The sequence below is a fragment of the Haplochromis burtoni genome, unplaced genomic scaffold (assembly GCF_018398535.1).
Source record: "Haplochromis burtoni strain Fernald_Lab_line unplaced genomic scaffold, NCSU_Asbu1 Contig_441, whole genome shotgun sequence".
Classification (NCBI taxonomy): domain Eukaryota; kingdom Metazoa; phylum Chordata; class Actinopteri; order Cichliformes; family Cichlidae; genus Haplochromis; species Haplochromis burtoni.
In genome coordinates, this window is record NW_024582802.1 from 370,593 (window position 1) to 386,544 (window position 15,952).

Consider the following 15,952-nt stretch of genomic DNA (forward strand, 5'->3'; position numbering starts at 1 on the left):
AAGAGTTTTTCCTTCCCACTGTCGCCAAAGTGCTTGCTCATTGGGGGGGTCATATGATATTTGGGTTTTTCTGTATCTATTGTTGGATCTACTGTACAATATAAAGCGCCTTGAGGCGACTGTTGTTGTGATTTGGCGCTATATAAATAAAATTGAATTGGCAGACACATTCAAAGATGCCTCCCTACTTGGTCTTCAGTGTTTAGCAAAACTCATACACTACGAGTATGAGTGCTCAGTCATGCTCTAATTGACTCAGGCACAGAGTAAAATTTCATTGATCAGACACTCGCTAAGGAATTAAACCTCCCGTTGACACCACTCACCGAACTCCTACAGGTTTCTGCCTTAAACTGTACCAGGCTTGCTTAAATTACCCATTGCACTCAGGCCATTCAGCTCTCCCTATCAGAAAACCATGTAGAGAAGATTAGCTTCTTTCTTTCTGATGCTCCTGAAACCCCTGTTATTCTCGGTTGCCCTTGGTTAAACACAACCCCCAGCTTGGTCCAAAATTGTTGGTTGGAGCCTTTAGTGTCATAAGAACTGTTTGCACTCTGCCATAGTGTCTCTATCCAAAACGGTCAAGTTACTTGATTTGTACTCTGTTCCAGCGCTATATCATGACCTCGCTAAGGTCTTCAACAAGGACTTGGTGCTCTCCCTTCCTCCACATCATCCTTGCGACTGGAACAGATCAGCTCTCTGGTGCTCCACTTCCCACCAATTGCCTGTACAGTCTCTCCAAGCTGGAAAGAGGCCTAGGAATGTTACATTAATGACTCCTTAGCGGAATAATCCATCCATCCAAATCCCCACTTGGGGTGGGGATTTTCTTTGTGGAGAAGAAGGACAAGACCCTCCGTCTGTGCATTGCCTTTCGGGGGGTTGAACAAGACCACAAAGATACTTAAAAATAAGTGTCCCCTGCCATTGCTGTCTTCCACTTTTGAACTGCTTCAAGGGGCCACTAAGCTCAGGAATGCCTACCATTGACTTTCAGTCAGTATCAGGGAGATGAGTGAAAGATGGCTCAATAACATTTTGAGTACCTAATGTTCAAATAATTATAAAAAGTTAATGGTGAACTGGACTCTACCTGGTCATGCCTTTCAGCCTCACCAATGCTCCCACAGTTTTTCAGGCCTTGGTTAATGACGTTTTGAAAGATTTCATTAGCCTCTGTGGTTTTGTGTACCTTGATAATATTCTGATTCTGAAGTCTTGGTTGAACATGAGAAGCACATTCGCCAGGTCCTGCAGCAGTTGAAAAATTGACTATTCGTCAAAGAAGAGAAGTGTGAGTTCCATGTTCAGTTGCTCTCCTTTTTGGGGTTTATTGTGGAGCAAGGCCAGCTTCAGGCAGATCCAGCTAAGATAAAAGAGGTGGTTCAATGGCCAGAGCCCCAGACCCGTACGCAGCTGCAGAGGTTCCTGGGCTTTGCAAATCTTTACAGACATTTCATTTGAGATTCCAGTTGCATTGCTCTGCCTTTCACATGCTTAACTTCTCTGAAGGTCTCATTCCAGTGTTCCCCAGCGGTCCAGCAAGCATTCATCCAACTCAAGCAGAAGTTCGCCTCCGCTCCCATTTTGGTTCAGCCAGACTTCTCTCAATCATTCATAGTGGAAGTGGATGCATCAGATTTTGGAGTTGTGTTGTCACAGTGTTCTGGGCGTAAGCTTCACTCGTGTGTGTGTGTGTGTGTGTGTGTGTGGGTTTTTTTTTTTTTTTTTTTGTTTCTCTGCGTCTCTCGCTGGCAGAGCGGAATTACGACATAGGGGATCAACAATTGTTGGCCATAAAGCTCGCACTGGAGAAATGGAGGCACTGACTGGAAGGAACAGCTATTGGTCATCTGGACAGACCACAAGAACCTCGAGTAGCTGCAAGCCCCTCAACTCCTGTTAGGTCAGGTGGGCTCTGTTCTTTACTTAGTTCAATTTGACCATCACATACAGACCCAGCTCCCATAATGTGAAGCCGGAGGCACTCTCCTGGCAATTCTCTCGGTCAGAGAAGGACGATGCCATCCTGCCTGCGACCTGGGTTACTCAGATGGGAGATCAAGGCTCTAATTAGAAGCGCTCAGCAGGAGAAACCTGACCGTGGGATGGGTCCTACAAACCAGATATACGTGCCCCCTGTGGTTCATGGCAAGCTTATCCAGTGGGCCCATTCTCCTAAGTTGAAGCACGCTATATCATTCATGCAACGCTTGTTTGGGTGGCCGTCTTTGGGCCAAGATGTTTAGGATTTTGTCTCTGCTTACCCTACCTGTGTGTGGAATAAAGCGTCCAACTCCCCTCCTTGTGTGTTTCTCAGGCCCCTACCTATAACCAGAAGGCCCTGGTCACACATCGCACTGAACTTCATAACTGGACAGCCACCGTCATACTCATCATGGTGGATGGTTTTTCTAAAGCTGCACATTTTATTGCTCTGCCCAAATTGCATACTGCATTAGAGATGGCGAAGCTACTGATTGATCATGTGTTCCGCCTACACAGCATCCCTCAAGACACTGTGTCCGATCGGGGTCCGCAGTTCACGTCGCAGGTTTGGAAGGAGTTTTGCACCGTGCTGGGGGCCCAAGTGAGTCTATCCTCAGGGTTTTATCCTTACACCAACAGGCAGGTGGAGAGGGCCAACCAGAAGTTGGAGTCCACTCTCCACTGTGTGGCTTCATCAAAGCAGTCCCACTTCCACTCACCTATCATGAGTGGAACATGCTCATAATTCAATGACCAACTCTGCCACTGGTCTGTCGCTGTCTCAGGATTCATTGGGGTATTAATCAACGCTCCTGTCCATCACTGAAGGGGAACACGAGGTTCCCTCGGTTCAGCATCACCTCCGTTGCTGCTGGCGCCTGTGGAAATTGTTCACAGGATCGCCTCTCCTGCAGTCCAGGGCAGAAAGTATGGTTGTCTACAGCAAACGTCCATTAGATACAGAGTCCAAAAAGATTTCTCCTCACTTTATTGGCATGTTTAACATTGAACTATGAACAGAATCAACTTTTACTTACCTGGATTATTGAGCATGCATCAAGACATTGTGACTATGATTAATTCTGTGACTGCTCGATTGAACTTACCTCAAAATATGAAGATTCATAATGTCTTTCATGTCTCCCAGCTGAAGCCTGTCCAGTCCATTGTCCGCCTTTCAGGCCCCCCACCACCCACCCGGGTTATTGACGGCAACCTGGCTTAATCCGTTACACGGATGTTACACGGTAGTGGCTTTCAGTATTTGGTGGATTTGGAGGGGTATGGTTCAGGTCGAGCAGGCTCCCCTGCACGGGGACCTCCGTCTCGCGGAGGCAGGCTGCACCTTGGCTGGTTGCACCCTGGGGGGTGGCACGGGCGCTTAAACGGTCTGGACCTCCACTCCCATGCTCCCGGGGAACGCCGGTGGGGGTGGCGGCAGTGTCGGCCAGGACTGGTTCCGAGCTGCCAGATTCTTAATCACCTCCATATGATGCTCGGTCTGGTCCTACACCTCTTCCCACTGGCAGCATGACATCACCACCTGCTCCTGTTGCGTGGCCGCCAGCTCGGCCACCATTTTGGCCAGCCCCTCCCTTGGCTGGCCCGGTCCTGGGTCTGCCGCGCCCCCGTCCTGGGTTTCGGCAGCACTGTAATGAATCCATGGCAGACCTGGCCACACGTTCATGCTTTCCAGCATCTTTTATTCATCACAAGTTTTACACACAATGGGAGCAGCTCTTCCGCTGCCAGCCGTACTCACATCAACAACAACACCACACTCAGGACCCAGTACCATTTATGCAGGGTGGCGCAATGAGCCGATGCAGCTCCGGTACGTCGACTTCCACAGCAGCCGCACCACAACTTTCTTTGTGAGAAATGCAGTCAGTCCCCCAGCTAGTGAAGTGAAAGAGTTTTGTGTTGGCAGGTCGTAGGGACTGTACTTACTGCAGCGTCTGTTTCCAGGAGAGTCAGGGGAAACGAGTGGAGGGAGCTGGACACGTTTGTACATAGACAACGAAGGGAGCGGAAATACTCACCACAGATCACAGGGAGAAGTCACGGCACAGGAGCAGGGCACAAGCACATGAAGAGAGCACGCATTGAGGATTATTAGCACCATTTGTTATTCTTAGGCAGTCCTGCGTTTGGGTCCTGCTTTGGCCTACCTGACACAAATCCTACCACCTTGGACTGCAGTTTGCTTCTCTGAGATCCACTGCAAGCTGGTGGGCCACTCCAAAGACCTTTACTGTGTGTTGTGAAAAAATCACATGAAATTCAAATTTTTTGAATATGTATTATAATGTTGTTATGTAACCTATATACACACTGAGTTCTTCCTGAAAAAAAAGATAGTTGAAAGTTTCATCCTTAAAAAATGCACTGAAAAATGAAGTTGAGCTCAAGCGATGATGATCTGGACTTTGTAAACAAGAAGAAGAAACTGAGATTTGGGGTTCAATTCTCACAAGAAGGCAACAGCAGGGAGAAATTCATGGTTGGATCCAAGAGTTGGGGCTGTATCATGTTTGCTTTAGTATATATTTCATGATCTCACTGGGGCAGTTTGAGCTCTTTTTGGCAGACTTGGTACAACATCCGAGGAAACAGAGAAATAATTTCAGAGAGCATCTAGCTGTATATCTGAGGAAAAACAGTGTTACTTTACCATTTAAAGATATGTGTATATTCAGCACCGGTGTGATTTTGAGCTACGAGTGCACTGGCTGCCAAATGTAGTGGCCTGATTAGCCAGATCAGTTTATTTGCATGCAAAAACTTTGAAAAATCAAGCATGATGTGAAAAAATAAATGCTGTAGTTTTGTGTTGTGAAATTACACTGTCGGTGTGAACAGCTGCATTGAGAATAAGGGAGCCAAAAATACTTTTAATGCTGAAAATAGTCAAGCAAATTCTTTCGTGTCCATTGCATAAAGGCCTACTAAACAAAAGTTGCAACAGGTGAAGAACTGGTTCATTCATGTGGCGCTACATCAACCTGTTTAAACTGTATAAAAGGCTCACTGCTCATTATAGATAGCTATATTAATTACTCATATAGACATAACGGCAAACACCCACAAGACAATCTTGAGCAGTCTTGTGTATTTTTCAGTCGTCTAGGCACTGCCATTTGGTCGATGATGAAGTCACTCAGATTCTTGCACATGTCCATTTTTCTTACTTTCACCACACATTTCACTTTCACTAAGTCCAAGAATTGACCTTTCAAACATCACAATGACATGAGTTTTTATATTTCACAGGAAGTTCTTTTTGTAGATGCAGATAAAGTTTTACTGTTATGAACTATTATTATTATTATTTTAGTCACTATACAATAAAATAAAAAATGGCAACGCATTCATGAAAGTATGATTATGAGTGGTTGGAAAACAGCTCACATTGTGAAGATGAAAATAAATCCAAACAGACGGGATCTGCAGCTGCATCAAAAGGGTTAACCGTCTGGGTCCATGAGACTAAGAAGTGTGTGTGTGTGTGTGTGTGTGTGTCCGTGTGTGTGCGTTGGGGTGGGGGGTCAGTAAGTGCAGCTCTATAATGTCAGTCAGTCTTGGAGTGTGAACATGTTTGAAAGCAGCAGCAACGAGGGAGTAAGGAGGAGAGAGAGAAGAAGGGCAAAGCCAGAGAGAAGTGGAGGAGGGGTGTCTGGTAGAGAGGGAAGGAGGGAGACAGAAAGAGAGGGGGAGGAGAGACAAGCCGAGTGTGCACAATATTCATTCAAACTGACAGAGGCTGTGTGTGTGTGTGTGTGTGTCCCAGTTTGCATTTCCCATTGCTCCATAGTCTCTCTCTCTCTCTCTCTCTCTCGCTCTCCCTCTCTCTCTCTCGCCAGACAGTCTGCAGTTTAAAGCAGTAGGAAGAAGACACCGGAGAGCCCACCGGAGAGGAAGAAAAGCAAGAGAAAGAGTGTTTTAAGCGACAGGCAAAGAGGAAGAGGAACAGGAAAAGGGAGGAGAGAGGAAGTAAGGAAAGAGCAGGGATTTGTTGAGAAGGTGGTAAGAGAAAGAAGACGGACGGGAGGATGAAAGAAAGAGGGAGAGAGAGACAGAGTGGTGGTTCTGTGGGAGGGGGAAAGAAGGAGGTGTAGAGACAGAGGAATGCAGAAAAAGAAGGGGAATGCTTCTGCTGGCGATGATGAAGGAGGTAAGTCAGTTTGGACCTTTAAATTTTAAATATGTGTATGTTTTTTCCCGGCTGATTGTTGTGCCTGCGGCTGAGCTCTGATCCCACAGCAGCCCTGACATCTACTTTCCATTGTTGCTCTGTGGGAGAGGCCGCTCGCCGGCGGACATGAATGCGATGTGACAGTGTGTCAGCGGATGTTTGCCGACACTGATGTGTGCATGCATGATGCAACACCAAGGAGGAACGCCCAGAGAGGCAGGGAAAGAGTGCAGAGAGGGCATGGAAGTGGATGTAGTACAGGACAGCGAGGCTGCACGCTAACACAGCAGCGAGTGCGTTCACACAGTGGGGCTTTTCATTCATAATTTCGCATGTGTGTGTGTGTGTGTGTGTGTGTGTGTGTGTGTGTGTGTGTGTGTGTGTGTGTGTGTGTGTGTGTGTGTGTGTGTGTGTGTGTGAAGGATGTGCACGTTTTTACAAGTATCCATGGTTGTTAGGTTTGTGCATGGAGATGTGTTGAATATTTTGTGTGTGCTGTATGCATGCATGCACTTGGCTACCCCAGTGGAAGTGAATGACAATTAGATTAAAGTATTGATTTAGTCTGGGCCAGGTAGGGAGATGCCGTCTCAGTCACACACCCAGCAGCAAACTGGGGGGAAGGGCCATCACCATTCCCATTACACACACACACACACACACACACACACACACACACACACACACGCACACGCACACACGCATGCACACACACATATCTACGTGCATTAATAATTTTATTAAAAGTATAAGTCTGCTGCTTAAAGGTACCATTGGAAAACAAATCATCTTCAACAGAAACATAAAGACACGCGTTCCAAAACGCACATAAACACAAATATCTGTGCAGTTTGCATTTCTAATGTTGACCTTAAATGGTAAATGGCCTGTATTTGTATAGTGCTTTACTAGTCCCTAAGGACTAGGCTTTACACATCCAGTCATCCACCCATTCACACACTGGTGATGGCAAACTACATTGTAGCCACAGCCACCCTGGGGCGCACTGACAGAGGCGAGGCTGCCGGACACTGGCGCCACCGGGCCCTCTGACCACCACCAGTAGGCAACGGGTGAAGTGTCTTGCCCAAGGACACAACGACCAAGACTGTTAGAACTGGGGTTCAAACCAGCAACCTTCCGATTACAAGGCGACCACCCAACTCTCGCCCGAAATCGAAAGTCAGCCTCTGTTTCCAAACTCTGTGAACACACTCACAAAATCAGAATCAGAATCAGAATGGGGTTTATTGCCAGATGTTGAGGTTTACAACATTAGGAAAAAACACACATGGTTCAACTGTGAAAGACTCACTCTTACACACACGCACACGCACAAACACACAAACAAAGATACCCATATGCACAAACATTGCTTAGACTCTTATTCACAACGTCCATTATAAAAACAAATAAACATGCTTGTACACAAACATATGCACACACGGACTAATTTAACCTAGCACAGAAACAAACTTTCACTGAACCTCGCGCAGGCTCAGCAGTGGCTTCCTCAGTAATGGCAATGCCTCCGTTGAACTCATTCACTGGGTGGGTCATGGGTTCAAGTCCCAGGTGGGGGAGGGGGAGCGAGTGGGACAGTGGCTTTAAAGGAGGGAAGTATGGAGGGAGAGACAAGGCCCACCACTCACTCTGTTGCTCGTTTCCCCTCCACCCCCAAGTCTCTCTTTACCCCCACCCCGTTCCTTTACTTTGCCACAATCTGTTCTCTCATTCAGACACACATGTGCTCACATGCAGCCATGCATGCACACACAGAAATATGCAGGAAGTGACTATGCAATCTCTGCTGTGTGTGTATTTTTGTGAATGTGTGGCAGGTTACTCTGTGCATCCTTGTTCTGTATGTGTTATCTGTTACTTGGGCCAATATTAAAACACCACTATTTGTATGGCTGCTATTAAGATTTCCATGGTAATGAATATATATGTGTGTGTGTGTGTGCGTGTGTGCGTGTGTGCATGTGTGCGCGTGCTCTCAGGCTTATTTGTGATGTATATTCTCTGGCCACTCAACCCAAACTGAAAAATTGTCAAACACACATTCACAGCACACTGCAGAGTACGGCAAAGGTGTCAGATTTGATCACAGCAGGAGCATCTACAAACTATTTTTAGCTTTTCCCCATGTGCCCTTGAGCAAGACACTCAACCACCTAGCTGCGCGCACTGCTGTTCAGCAGTTCTGATCAGCACTGAAACATGCTCAGATTTTTATATGAGGAGGAAAATGCTTTTGAAACAGATTTTCAGTTCTTATGCTTGCAGCGTTTCCTCTGATGGGAGAAAAATCGGACAAAAATGGACCAAATGTTAAAGAGGTCTAATTATGTAGCTTCAGGTCATATAATCACCAGTAAGTGTTGGTGACACAGAAAGTTTGGTCTGCAAATTGTGTATATAAGGATTGATTTTTATTTTTGCATATTCAGGTTTAAATGTTGCTCCCTTTAAAAAAATGTGAGGAAAGAGCTCAGTCAAACATGCTCACGTGCAGACATGTGCTCATACAGCCACACATACTCACAGAAGGATCCTTGCACTTGTTTTGTGGCTTTAGCTTGATTGGAGATCTAAAACCAAAAACCTGAAACAAAAAAATAAAAATAAAAAAATCCCCCCAAAACAACAAAAAAGCAGCTCTTTTAACTCGATATAGAGCAAACATGCATGACATTTGCTGGTGCACATGAGTTCGAAAATACACACACAGCCTCTCTTTCATAAGGAAACAAAAGCGGCTGACCTTTGACCTTTACCATTCAGTCTGTCTGGAAAATACCATGCCTGGAATCGATCAACACTCCTCTCACCCAGACAGCCAACACCCCCATCCACCACCACCTTCTTATTCTCTTCACTCACCCTTGAATTCCCCCACCCGGCTCCCACCTCTAGTCCTCCATCAACACACAACCAGCTCCGCTGCATTTATGCTATGAACTTGTAGCATAACAGCCTTAAGGTCTTATAGCATGACCACACACGCAGTCATACAGGCCACATTAGAGCATTTCTTTTATCTGTGTTCTGTGGATTTATGATGCCTTTTGAGTGATATAGATTCCCACCACCATTACTGTACAGCATTTAGGTTGCAGGTGCTTCTTCAAAAAATGAAGCAAAGCTCCTTAGCAAAATAATGTGAATACTTCATTAATGTAATGATTGCCCTCTCTGCCATTTTTCAAATGCATTCAGATGCTAAGGACACCAAAACATGTCCTTTGCCAATACTTCTTATTCTCTTTTGTGCTTGTCACAACAAAAATAACATGTGTTCAAACACATTTAACAACAACAGATTTCTTAGTTTTTAAAAAGTAACTAAATATCAAATTTGCTAAATTGTATAACTAATATGTCACTTTTCTCAAACTATGTAAAAAAAAAGTGCAAGTACTCTGTTGTAACATGTTATATCCAGTATATCCATGTTACATCACAGTATTGTGGGAAGGTTCGTTATGCTGCTTATCCAGCCATTGTATGCTTAAGCTAGTCTTCAGCTGCGTCTTAACATGCTCTTTCACTATGTGGGCCAGTGTAGCCTGTGCTTATCCTACTGGTCATGCAAACGACGCTCATGTTGGAATATGTAAAGTACTATTCATATCTTTGACAAACCCAGGAAAACATTTTGTTTCCGTATGTTTTTCTTTCAATTAAAATTCACATCATCACTGGGAGGCGAACAGATTGAATAACAGATGAATATAAACCAGTCACACTTCAGAAATGAGACATCACACCTGGGTCACTTCTCATGTCTGTGTCATGTCAATGTCATTTTACATGTCATGTTTACACAAATGGCACCACTTGATTTCTTGGCTCAAGATGGCTTCAAAGCACCCTGTGAAAATAATTTCTATCATAATGTAGGGCAGAAAATTTTGGCACAGAATGTCAGGTCAGTTCCCATAACAACTCAATTTAGTATTTTCAAGGATCTGAAATGGCTAGAGTGGTTAATCAGAAGGTTGGCTCATTGAATGCTCATATTAAAGTGTCATGGGGAAAGATACTGAAAACATAGATTGCCATCTGTTGCTGTGTGTGTGTTTGTGAGAGACAAAAAAGAGCACTTAAAAGACAGATTAAAAAAACTAAATATAAAGCCCTGTCTGAATAGGTGAAGGTGGCTTGGAGTGTAAAAAGTACTTTGAGTACATTACAATGAAAAAGACATGCAAAAGGAGTTGGTGGAGGTCATTTCTTCTAGATTTGCATAGAAGATAAATATATATTATAGATATATATATATATATATATATATATAATATATATATATATATATATATATATATAATATATATATATATATATAAATATGTATGTAGTAGTATATATATATCATGGATACCAGAGGAAAGGGGGGTCCAACGACATATAATCGAAGAGGCCGTAGTGATCGATGTATCCGAATGACAGCAATATCAGGAAGAAGGAACACGAGAAGCTGGAGAAATACCAAGGGCTCAGAGAAGAGCTCGAGAGGATGTGGAGGGTGAAGGTAACGGTGGTCCCCTGGTAATCGGAGCACTAGGTGCGGTGACTCCCAAGCTAGGCGAGTGGCTCCAGCAGATCCCGGGAATAACATCGGAGATCTCTGTCCAGAAGAACGCAGTCCTGGGAACAGCTAAGATACTGCGCAGGACCCTCAAGCTCCCAGGCCTCTGGTAGAGGACCCGAGCTTGAAGGATAAACCGCCCGCAGGGGCGTGCTGGGTGTTTATATATATATATAATCTTATCTTTGAAGCGTATTCAAATATTTCATAGAAACGGCGCTCTACATTTCCCCCATAGCTTTTTTTTGTGTATATAATTGATTGATTTCTACCTGTATACACCAATTATCCCACATCTTTGGCTTTGTCTTTCAGCTGCAGCTGTAAGAAGAGTCCAGTGTCACAGTCAGCTGGCACAATGTCACAAACAATCTGGTGCAGGTAAGTCATTTCGATTTGTAACCAGTGATCTAGCAATAACAGGAAAAAATACAATGGTGGAAGACAGCATGAAACCTACAACATGGCTGCTTCTGTTAGACAACTAATTCAAATGCTTTGACTCAACTTGGTAATTAAGTCAGAGGGTTGAGTTTTCACTGATCTTTAGGGCAGTGTTTGCAGTAATTAGATTCCCACTTGTTGTTATACTGAAAATGCTTCCTGAAACTTGAAACTTTCAGATCGCTACTGTTTTGCACCATGATGTTTTTATTGCGAATAGATATACTAACACAAATGACAGACTTCTAATATTTTATATTTAGTTTAATGCCTCAAAATGTAGAATCTATTACCTAGATATTTGTTCAGCATTTCCATTTATTGCCCAATTCCAAATATCTCCAGCGTAATGTCATTGCACAGTCTAAATTTGTTCTGTAGCTGTTTGAGATATTAAAGCAGGTTTAGGTACCTTTGCTATATGCTGCATCATTAATCAAAATGTGTGGGTGCACCTGCAGAGCTCTTGTCACTTCCTGTTTAGCGTCTTCGTTGGTTCATCCTGTCATGGCTGTCCACCCCTTGCAGCACTTCGGGACAGGCTGTTTGTTAGCTTGCTGTCAGCCTGTGTTTTTCAAGTCTTGGAGAACATTCAACGCTGTCGGTGAGTTTGTGACTCAGAGAAAACCATCGAGTGTTGAGTGTACCCTAACACTTGAGATCACAACAACTCACAACACCACGTACCAAAAAATGTGTAGCACTCAGATATTACATAGTAATTTTTAGCAAAACACAGAAGTAAATACTAGCATTAACAATGGCTGCAGTCTATTAAGGTGTCACAAAATTCCATGAACAGTCTTACTTATTTAAAGCTTGTTAAATAGTCACAACTTTTACTCTGTTTATTCATGTTTCTGGATATAAAATTTCCTCCTCATTTTTGTGTCCCCAAACACAAATTTTCTTCTGAATGCACTCATACTGCATTTAGGCAATTAAGTGATGTAAATAATATGAATATTTGACCATTTTAAGGCTAACAAAGTTTTCATTTAGAGGCTGGAGGGATTGTTGTTGGCATAAACGCTTTTTCAGCTCACACATCAGACCCCGTTTAAAACCTAAAAGGGTTGATCTTTTTACCTCAATTGTGCTATTTTAATCACATCTATAGAAGCCACTTGGCTAGATTTAAGCCCTGAAAAGTAATTAGTAATGTTTAAGCTGAAAAGTACACAGATTTAGTTTACACAAGAAAAACTGGAAACAAAAACGACTGGATCAGGTAAAAAATAATATTCATATTAGTTAATATATCAAAGGCGAGGGGAAATGACGAACATGCCGACAAACTGTCCCAGCTGTAAAAACAAAATGTAAAAGTGCCACACAAACCGGAAATGGACACCATTTCCCTTCTAAATAAAAGATGTGCCCGTTGAAAACTGCAGCGCAGATGCAACTTTTACTTTGAAGGCCAACGACCTCCACTTCCGGTTCGTGTTGAACTTGGATTTTCGCAGGGCTAGTAGCTAGCTAGTATTTGCAGACAAACGTGAAAAAGTACAGTCAGTGGTGGCGGTGTGTTAGGAGCCAAGGTTTTCAGTGCATCACCAGTGCATCAAAACATTTTTCAGCAGCAAAGTGTGGTTGTATAACGTACAATAATGTTGGACAACCCTTGAGCACCGTGTCCATGATGTCAATGAGCCTCAATAAAAAGCTATTTTTTGTTCTGTGGGTGTGTTGAGCTGTGCTTAATTTAGGTTTTATTCCAGTATCTTTGTATACCAAAATCTGGGTTTCCCACACATTTTTTAAAAGTAATAATTTGTTTTATAAACTTTACTAAAGATAATCAAATAATATTTTCTGTACAAAAAGTGTCCAGGTCAAGTTGTACTTTCATATGTTTTTCACCCTTTTTATCACACACAGGAAGCATGTATCCAATTGTTTTGTGAATAATGTATCACTTTGTTTCTGATTGACTGTTGCTTATTGTTACATTGTATAAAGCTCTGCCTTGGCCAGTTCTAATCCAGTGCATGATTCCGGCTCACATTCATCGCTGTCGGTGGGTTAGTAATGCCATAAACTCGCCGGGGGATGAATGACAACTGTGTCCATGCTTGGCTGCGGTTCCTGATGTCTTCTTTTTTTCTTTCAGCTGCTTGTATCTGCTTAACTGATGGATTGTTTGTGTTGTTTTTCTAAATGAAATATGAACCCCAAAAGAAAATAAAGATTTTCAAACAGATTCAAATTACTGTCATATTTGGTGTGTCACAAGATGCATGATTATTTTAGAAGGACTGTCAGTGTAATTTTTCGTTTCTCTGTTATGAATTCTGATAATAAAAAACAAGAAGGAAAAACAGATACAAAACTAGAGTATTTTAAGGATGTTGTGAAGGCCTGAAAGAAACTGAAACAGAATGCAAAATTTCTAAAAGGTCATGGACATAATCACAATACGTCTATCTGATAGCAGTATACAGTCCTGACGATGATAGGAAGTTCCTGCTCTCATCTGGGAATGACAAAGGCACCCCAAAACCTGGGACTTTTTTTTATTGACTTCTGAGACCCTTCAGCAATGTGACTACACACCAGATTACACACATTAAGGAGTGGGACCCTGTAGAGGATACTTTGGGATTAGGCCTCAGGCCCCACATATGTATAGACATGTGTGGTGAAGTACTAAATGCGGTATATGTGCAAAAAAGCTATGCTAACTGAGAGCCAACAAAGGTAACGTTATTGGTCTTACTTGGAAATGAGCCAACGCAGGACACTTATAGTTCACACATCTTTTCTGACATTTGGCCAGAATGCTGTTTCATAATGATACAAACAAATGTAAAGCTCAGTATATACTGTCACAAACCTTTTGCACACATATATGCTTAACCATAGGCTCTGTTCATTATTACAGTATAAAATAATGAACATTCATTCATTTGGCCAGGGATAGCTCAGTAGGTAGAGTGGTTGCCCCATGATCAGAAGGTCAGGGGTTCAAACCCACTGAATGGCTACCCTGAGGTACCCCTGAGCAAGGTACCATCCCTACACACTGCTCCCTGGTGTGCCTGCTTAGTAGCTGCCCACTACTTCACTGAGTGAATGGGTCAAATGCAGAGAGAGTAGTTTCCCTGCGGGGATCAATAAAGTATACATTAATATCATTATTATTAAAAGCCAGGTTTCATTTGACTGGGTTTTGTTGAAGACATACTGCACATATCTACACATTTATATCTTCAAAAACAATTGGAATATTAGACATGTAGTCAACTCCTCCACCTCTTTCTTGCTCCAGGGGTTTCCTATTGTCTGATGTTCAGCAGGTGGAGTGGAGCTCAGACAGACTTGGCCACTTGGGGATATTCCACCTTTTCCTCTAAACACGTTCTTTGATAGAGGTTGGTTTATGTTTCATCATTCACATAACTTGTTCTTTTTGGATGCTGTCCTGATCTGCAGCCAGCCATTCTGTTTTAGAGCCTTACCAGGGGTTTGCATCATGTGACGAATTCTTTGAGGTTCTGCTCTTGATTGTTGACAAGAAAACCTGTCGGCCTACATCTTGGAGAGCATTGTTGACTTGCTGCATAGCTATAAAGGGATTTTCCTTCACCATGCAAAATATTTATACATTTATGCGATTGCATTCTATTTTCTTTCTTCTTCTTCTTCTTTTTCTGAGTGTGTCCAAATGCTGAGTTTGACCGTGAAATGTCTTTTTTGGTGGGTTTTTTCTTGGGGCATAGTTTTTAATATTTAGTTATCTTGCATCTAAAAACCACAATAACGACAAACTAAAAGACAAAGAAATAAGATGAAATAAAACAGTACATAACATGATACAGTGACTACACATAAGAAACCAAGCCAGGCTTAAGTTCTTAAATGCTTAATTAACTGTAAATAAACATACACATAAATCATATATAATAAAAACATTCTTAAAAACATTTGCATACACTTGTGCACTCAGCACTTGGAATAGTTGGTTTTGGGAGGCAGTAATGTGACAGAACAGCTGCAGAAGTGACGCGTGTTTTAATCGCAGATATAACACTGTAGATAAATCCATGCTATTAGGCATTTTGGGAGTTGGGCTGTCATATTATTGTCTCCCCAAAAACACTTTATACATTTTTACCTGATAGGTGGATAGGTATATTTCCAGCACTCTATCATGTCAGGTCCATTTGGACAGGGACACAGTGCTTCTGCAAAAGTATTATTATGAGTATTGTTATGAGTATTAACTCATTAAGCGTTACAATCATTTTTTTATACATAGGCTCTTGTATAAGTTAAAGAGTGATTGAGGAAAAATCATGCAGCTCTGGATACCTCAAAATCATCAAGATATTTTCTTGAAATACATTGGAGGATTAACATTCAACATTTCTGGCCAGAGCATATATTAGACATTATTCACAGACACACAACTCCGCCTCAGTCTGAATGGCAGCTCTCCTTTGGGTCTGAACCACTTGTGAGTTATTCTCATTCTGAATTAACCTTTTTAGTAAGCCTACTCGAAATTAAGCTGACAATTGGCACTCTGTTGTTAAATCTAAAATATTACTCACACTATTAGGAACAAAAAGGTGCAGATTCAAGTGACCAAACACTTAAAAACTCAAATGAACTGCAAATAGTGCAGTTACATAAATATATATGCTGTAATATATATATAAAATAAAATGCAAGAACGTGGAACATAAAATCAGCCTTTATGCGGATGATGTGTTACT

At 42.5% G+C, this 15,952-nt stretch overlaps 1 long non-coding RNA gene across 1 annotated transcript in view; it reads left to right on the forward strand.

Moving 5' to 3' along the window:
- The first annotated feature begins 5,785 nt into the window (after nucleotides 1–5,785).
- The window catches only part of LOC102310735, a 30,549-nt gene continuing 20,382 nt past the window's right edge, over nucleotides 5,786–15,952 (forward strand). The window contains exons 1-2 of the long non-coding RNA XR_006052884.1: nucleotides 5,786–6,169; nucleotides 11,100–14,605. This is a non-coding gene — a long non-coding RNA (uncharacterized LOC102310735). The remainder of the gene's footprint in view (nucleotides 6,170–11,099; nucleotides 14,606–15,952) is intronic.